This window comes from Agrilus planipennis, unplaced genomic scaffold (genome assembly GCF_000699045.2).
Source record: "Agrilus planipennis isolate EAB-ADULT unplaced genomic scaffold, Apla_2.0 scaffold414, whole genome shotgun sequence".
In the NCBI taxonomy this organism is placed as follows: domain Eukaryota; kingdom Metazoa; phylum Arthropoda; class Insecta; order Coleoptera; family Buprestidae; genus Agrilus; species Agrilus planipennis.
In genome coordinates, this window is record NW_020439224.1 from 26,015 (window position 1) to 33,898 (window position 7,884).

Genomic DNA, 7,884 nt, shown 5'->3' on the forward strand with positions numbered 1-7,884 from the left:
CTGATGTCGTTCATTTAAGGAAATCGTCTAAAAGATCATTTGATAGTGTAGAATTGAAATTTAGCTTACATGTATAGTAATTTTTTTGTATTACTTAGTCGAAATACTAAAATCGTATATTTCAAAAAGTAAAGCTGTTAGCAATCATCCACTATTTTTTTCATAATCAGAGATATAGAAATACTCAATAAAAATAAAAAAAAATTAAGGAAATAAAAATGGTGTTGACCAGTGTTATCAAATAAAAATGTGGTAGGGTGTTTATATCATGACGTACTAAAAAACTGTTGTCACCATAAGATTCTGCGTACCTTTTTACATAGTTGACTGCGTTTACAGTTTCGTGAATAACTTTCATCCCTTCGAAATTTTCCGTGCGCTTTTCTAAGTTTTGTTTTAAATTATTTATCTTTCATATCTTATTAAACAATAATAATACGCAAGGGTGTTTATTTTGTGACGTACTAAAAAACTGTTGTCATCATAAGATTCTGCGTACTTTTCTACAAAATTGATAGCGTTTGTAGCTTCCTGAATAATTTTCATCCCTTCGGAATTTAACGTGCGCTTTTCCAAGTTTTGTTTTAAATTATCTTTCATATCTTATCAAATAATAATACGCTAGGGTGTTTATTCTGTGACGTACTAAAAAACTGTTGTCACCATAAGATTTTGCGTACTTTTTTACATGATTGACTGCGTTTACAGCTACATAAATAATTTTCATTCCTTCAAAATTTGACGTAGGCTTTTTTGGGGTTTGTTTAATATTATTTTTCAAATCTTATCAAATAACAATTTAGTTTATACCATGCTGCACTAAAAAACTGTTGTCACCATGAAAGTTTTGTACTTTCTTACATGATTGGTAACATTTGCAGCTTTGTGAATTTTGAAATCTACTCTTTCATCCACTAAGCTTAGGAAATTCTTAAAACATTAGCTTTTCTTAGTTGAAGTAACTCCTTTTCATTTTAATTTGATTCAAACATGACGATTTATTTAGTTCTGTAGTTTCTTTTATTTCCCTCTTTATAAGTTTTAAGCTGTTTTATCTTTTTTAGTTGAAAACTGGATCCCTTTAATATGATCGTCCTGGATAGTCCTGTATATGTAGTTTTTGAAAATTTTATTCTCAGGCTTAATACAACGTAAAGAATATTCTCCTTTATTTTAAACCACACAAATGTCTCTTATCGGTTCGACTTCCCAGTGACACTGATACTAACACACTCGATGTGAGAATACAGAACTTTGTAAAAAACAATATCAGAAACAGTACGATAGATCATGTTTATTCAGATTTAATATTTTTATTTCCTTATCTACAATAGGATACATAAAAAAATGGCTTTTGAACATTTTATTTAATAATAATGCGGTAGGTACTTATTTGAAGTCCAACTAAGAAATTGTCGATTCTATATTTTATTTAGATTATTTTTCACATATTACACTAGCCGACAAAAGAAAAAAAAATGTGTGTTTCCTGTAATATTTTTTTTGTTTCTAACTCAACATACATTTTTATGTATATTTCATCTCTTATAACATTCAAACTGATTGTTGAACATGTCGAAAATTTACGTGCGCGTTTTCATGTTTTGAATTTTTATGCAGTTTTCGTCAATTAAACAATTAAATCTTACTGATTTCAATGCGCACTAAAAAACTGTTATCGCCACTAAATTCTACACACATTTTTATTTATATTTCCTTGGTTAGAAGTTTTAGAATAATTGTTGAATGTGTTGAAAATTTAGGTGCGCATTTTTATGTTCAGTGTTTTTATGTAATTTTTGTCAATTAAACAATTAAATCTTACTTATTTCAAGGCGAATTAAAAAACTGTTATNAAATTATCTTTCATATCTTATCAAATAATAATACGCTAGGGTGTTTATTCTGTGACGTACTAAAAAACTGTTGTCATCATAAGATTCTGCGTACTTTTCTACAAAATTGATAGCGTTTGTAGCTTCCTGAATAATTTTCATCCCTTCGGAATTTAACGTGCGCTTTTCCAAGTTTTGTTTTAAATTATCTTTCATATCTTATCAAATAATAATACGCTAGGGTGTTTATTCTGTGACGTACTAAAAAACTGTTGTCATCATAAGATTCTGCGTACTTTTCTACAAAATTGATAGCGTTTGTAGCTTCCTGAATAATTTTCATCCCTTCGGAATTTAACGTGCGCTTTTCCAAGTTTTGTTTTAAATTATCTTTCATATCTTATCAAATAATAATACGCTAGGGTGTTTATTCTGTGACGTACTAAAAAACTGTTGTCATCATAAGATTCTGCGTACTTTTCTACAAAATTGATAGCGTTTGTAGCTTCCTGAATAATTTTCATCCCTTCGGAATTTAACGTGCGCTTTTCCAAGTTTTGTTTTAAATTATCTTTCATATCTTATCAAATAATAATACGCTAGGGTGTTTATTCTGTGACGTACTAAAAAACTGTTGTCATCATAAGATTCTGCGTACTTTTCTACAAAATTGATAGCGTTTGTAGCTTCCTGAATAATTTTCATCCCTTCGGAATTTAACGTGCGCTTTTCCAAGTTTTGTTTTAAATTATCTTTCATATCTTATCAAATAATAATACGCTAGGGTGTTTATTCTGTGACGTACTAAAAAACTGTTGTCATCATAAGATTCTGCGTACTTTTCTACAAAATTGATAGCGTTTGTAGCTTCCTGAATAATTTTCATCCCTTCGGAATTTAACGTGCGCTTTTCCAAGTTTTGTTTTAAATTATCTTTCATATCTTATCAAATAATAATACGCTAGGGTGTTTATTCTGTGACGTACTAAAAAACTGTTGTCATCATAAGATTCTGCGTACTTTTCTACAAAATTGATAGCGTTTGTAGCTTCCTGAATAATTTTCATCCCTTCGGAATTTAACGTGCGCTTTTCCAAGTTTTGTTTTAAATTATCTTTCATATCTTATCAAATAATAATACGCTAGGGTGTTTATTCTGTGACGTACTAAAAAACTGTTGTCATCATAAGATTCTGCGTACTTTTCTACAAAATTGATAGCGTTTGTAGCTTCCTGAATAATTTTCATCCCTTCGGAATTTAACGTGCGCTTTTCCAAGTTTTGTTTTAAATTATCTTTCATATCTTATCAAATAATAATACGCTAGGGTGTTTATTCTGTGACGTACTAAAAAACTGTTGTCATCATAAGATTCTGCGTACTTTTCTACAAAATTGATAGCGTTTGTAGCTTCCTGAATAATTTTCATCCCTTCGGAATTTAACGTGCGCTTTTCCAAGTTTTGTTTTAAATTATCTTTCATATCTTATCAAATAATAATACGCTAGGGTGTTTATTCTGTGACGTACTAAAAAACTGTTGTCATCATAAGATTCTGCGTACTTTTCTACAAAATTGATAGCGTTTGTAGCTTCCTGAATAATTTTCATCCCTTCGGAATTTAACGTGCGCTTTTCCAAGTTTTGTTTTAAATTATCTTTCATATCTTATCAAATAATAATACGCTAGGGTGTTTATTCTGTGACGTACTAAAAAACTGTTGTCACCATAAGATTTTGCGTACTTTTTTACATGATTGACTGCGTTTACAGCTACATAAATAATTTTCATTCCTTCAAAATTTGACGTAGGCTTTTTTGGGGTTTGTTTAATATTATTTTTCAAATCTTATCAAATAACAATTTAGTTTATACCATGCTGCACTAAAAAACTGTTGTCACCATGAAAGTTTTGTACTTTCTTACATGATTGGTAACATTTGCAGCTTTGTGAATTTTGAAATCTACTCTTTCATCCACTAAGCTTAGGAAATTCTTAAAACATTAGCTTTTCTTAGTTGAAGTAACTCCTTTTCATTTTAATTTGATTCAAACATGACGATTTATTTAGTTCTGTAGTTTCTTTTATTTCCCTCTTTATAAGTTTTAAGCTGTTTTATCTTTTTTAGTTGAAAACTGGATCCCTTTAATATGATCGTCCTGGATAGTCCTGGAATGTTAGCAGATAACTAATGCAGCTTACCCAAGGATCACTGAGAGGACACTACAAGGAAGGGTAAGAATTACAAGCCTTGCATCTTTCAATTCTACCCTTTCTTCTATTCAGTTTAGAACATTCTTAAAACATTTGTTTTTCTTCGTTGAAACCATCCCTTTTTGTTTAAATTCAGTTGAAACTTGTATTTCACTTACATTAGACGATTAATTTAATTTTCTAATTTATTTTATTTCCCCCTTTATAAGTTTTAAGCTGTTTTCTCTTTTTTAGTTGAAAACTGGTTCCCTTTAATATGATCGTCCTGGATAGTCCTGGAATGTTAGCAGATAACCAATGGGGTTTACCCAAGGATCACTGAGAGGACACTACAAGGAAGGGTAAGAATTATAAGCCTTGCATCTTTCAAATCTACCCTTTCTTCTATTCAGTTTAGGACATTCTTCAAACATTTGTTTTTCTTTGTTGAAACCATCCCTTTTTGTTTAAATTTGGTTGAAACTTGTATTATATTTACATTAGACGATTAATTTAGTTTTCTAATTCATTTTATTGTCCCCTTTATAAGTTTTAAGCTGTTTTTTCTTTTTTAGTTGAAAACTGGATCCCTTTAATATGATCGTCCTGGATAGTCCTGGAATATTTGCAGATAACCAATGGGGTTTACCCAAGGATCACTGAGAGGACACTACAAGGAAGGGTAAGAATTACAAGCCTTGCATCTTTCAAATCTACCCTTTCTTCTATTCAGTTTAGAACATTCTTAAAACATTTGTTTTTCTTCGTTGAAACCATCCCTTTTTGTTTAAATTCAGTTGAAACTTGTATTTCACTTACATTAGACGATTAATTTAATTTTCTAATTTATTTTATTTCCCCCTTTATAAGTTTTAAGCTGTTTTCTCTTTTTTAGTTGAAAACTGGTTCCCTTTAATATGATCGTCCTGGATAGTCCTGGAATGTTAGCAGATAACCAATGGGGTTTACCCAAGGATCACTGAGAGGACACTACAAGGAAGGGTAAGAATTATAAGCCTTGCATCTTTCAAATCTACCCTTTCTTCTATTCAGTTTAGGACATTCTTCAAACATTTGTTTTTCTTTGTTGAAACCATCCCTTTTTGTTTAAATTTGGTTGAAACTTGTATTATATTTACATTAGACGATTAATTTAGTTTTCTAATTCATTTTATTGTCCCCTTTATAAGTTTTAAGCTGTTTTTTCTTTTTTAGTTGAAAACTGGATCCCTTTAATATGATCGTCCTGGATAGTCCTGGAATATTTGCAGATAACCAATGGGGTTTACCCAAGGATCACTGAGAGGACACTACAAGGAAGGGTAAGAATTACAAGCCTTGCATCTTTCAAATCTACCCTTTCTTCTATTCAGTTTAGAACATTCTTAAAACATTTGTTTTTCTTCGTTGAAACCATCCCTTTTTGTTTAAATTTGGTTGAAACTTGTATTTTATTAACATTAGTCGATTTATTTAGTTTTCTAATTTCTTTTAGTTCCCTGTACACATGGTTTAAGCTGTTTTTTCTTTTTTAGTTTACAACTCTATCCATTTAGGATGATGACCTTGCACAGCACTGAAATTGGGACTGATTACCAATGGGACTAACTCAAGGAGCATATGGTGGACACTTTATAGAAAGGTAAGAATTGAATGTCTTATTAATTTTTTTAATCTTCCTTTTCGTTTGTGTGTTATTTAAAATATTTTTTCTTCTTTACTTTATTAAGATCTTTTTGTTTTACTTAGTTACGACTTTTATTCCATTTTCATTTAATTAATTCATTAAGCTTTTTATTTCTTCTCTTTCTATTTACATCTATTTTGTTTAAGACTATATTTATTTTTTAGGCAAATTCTCCAGTCCACATATGGAACGAAGGGCAAGTGGATATAACAGTAGAAGAAATGGTGAGATTTACTTTTCTTTTTTATTTTCAGATCTACAATTCTTTTTAATTTACTTTAAGACCTTTTGTAGAACTCCTTCAGTTTATTGTAACCCAATCTTTTTTCTATTTATATTTTATTGTTCCTATCCTTTATTTTTATTTACTTTACTACGTTCATAACATATTTTCTACTTTATCACTTAACTTTTATTTTAGATTTTTCGTTCTTTCTTTAGTTTGATAGTTTACGCTCTTTCAGGTACATCTTCCAGTGCAGTCACCAGACGAGGACCACCTTACCAATCGGCTGCCTTTGGAATCGTCCTTCCAGGATCATGCGGACATCCAGGAGAGGTAGGATTTATAAATTTTCTCTAAACACTCTTTCTTTTTATTTAGCTAACACTATTTATTTTATTAACTATATTATCTTTTTTAATATAACTTCTTTTCACGTCTTTTTTTTTACAGGCCTTCTTCAGGACCCCTCGCCTCTCCAGGGACGCCGTCCATCAACGGGGGTCATTTCTAACGGGTGAGGATAGCTCCCAACGGTAAGGGTCATCTTTCAACGGCTGGAGCCGTCTTCCCATGGTAAGAAGTCCCTTTCAACGGCGAGGATCACCGCTCGTAGGTAAGACTTATCCCTTCGCGAACGGGAACACCTTCAAGTGGTTTGAAGGTGATCCTCTCTGTGGAAGGGTGGCACTTGTGTCACTTCTTCCTCAGATAAGATCATCTTCAAGCAACTTGGTGGTGATTTCTGTTTGCGCAGGTATAAGTCAAGCCTTCGAATGGGGATCTAAGTCGTTGAAGGTGCTTCTAACCACCGGGAAGACCGCTTGCGGCCATTGAAAGGTGGCAGTTACCACTTGGGGGGTATCCAAACCTGCTGGAAATGACCCCGCGCGCGGACAGGGGACGCACGTCCCCCACCGGCGTCGAATAACAAAAACCTTCGACGTAGGGATGCACCAGTCGAAAATTACAAAATTNATTGATAATGCTTAGATTTCGATGACGTTATTTAATAAAGGAAAAGTTTTGATAAAGAATTTCAAAGTAAATAAAAACAGAAAAACTTATAAATAATGTTATTGTAAAGTAAAAGTTTATGTAAAAAGAAAGAAAAGATAAAAAACGTGTAAGGAATGAACCAAAAACGAATTACTCGAAAATAAAGAAAAGAAAAGCAAAAATACAATAAGTGAATAAATCTTACATGTCCTTGGTGTTCCTTTTGCATTGTCTGAGCTTAAATTAGTCCACATCTCTCTTTTAGAAGTTCTGATGATTCCTACTGGACTTCATGTCTTGCTTAACTCCATATCTCTATTAAAAATAATGAAAGATTAGAAACAGTTTTGAAAACAATTAAATTGATAATGCTTAGATTTCGATGACGTTATTTAATAAAGGAAAAGTTTTGATAAAGAATTTCAAAGTAAATAAAAACAGAAAAACTTATAAATAATGTTATTGTAAAGTAAAAGTTTATGTAAAAAGAAAGAAAAGATAAAAAACGTGTAAGGAATGAACCAAAAACGAATTACTCGAAAATAAAGAAAAGAAAAGCAAAAATACAATAAGTGAATAAATCTTACATGTCCTTGGTGTTCCTTTTGCATTGTCTGAGCTTAAATTAGTCCACATCTCTCTTTTAGAAGTTCTGATGATTCCTACTGGACTTCATGTCTTGCTTAACTCCATATCTCTATTAAAAATAATGAAAGATTAGAAACAGTTTTGAAAACAATTAAATTGATAATGCTTAGATTTCGATGACGTTATTTAATAAAGGAAAAGTTTTGATAAAGAATTTCAAAGTAAATAAAAACAGAAAAACTTATAAATAATGTTATTGTAAAGTAAAAGTTTATGTAAAAAGAAAGAAAAGATAAAAAACGTGTAAGGAATGAACCAAAAACGAATTACTCGAAAATAAAGAAAAGAAAAGCAAAAAT

The 7,884-nt window shown here is 31.0% G+C and overlaps 1 long non-coding RNA gene across 1 annotated transcript in view; it reads left to right on the forward strand.

Annotated features, from left to right (window-relative positions):
• LOC112905543 overlaps positions 1-6,895 on the forward strand; it is a 14,486-nt gene extending 7,591 nt beyond the window's left edge. Inside the window, exons 2-10 of the long non-coding RNA XR_003231863.1 lie at positions 3,964-4,070; positions 4,284-4,390; positions 4,604-4,710; positions 4,924-5,030; positions 5,244-5,350; positions 5,564-5,670; positions 5,880-5,939; positions 6,180-6,274; positions 6,392-6,895. This is a non-coding gene — a long non-coding RNA (uncharacterized LOC112905543). The remainder of the gene's footprint in view (positions 1-3,963; positions 4,071-4,283; positions 4,391-4,603; positions 4,711-4,923; positions 5,031-5,243; positions 5,351-5,563; positions 5,671-5,879; positions 5,940-6,179; positions 6,275-6,391) is intronic.
• The last annotated feature ends 989 nt before the right edge of the window (positions 6,896-7,884 follow it).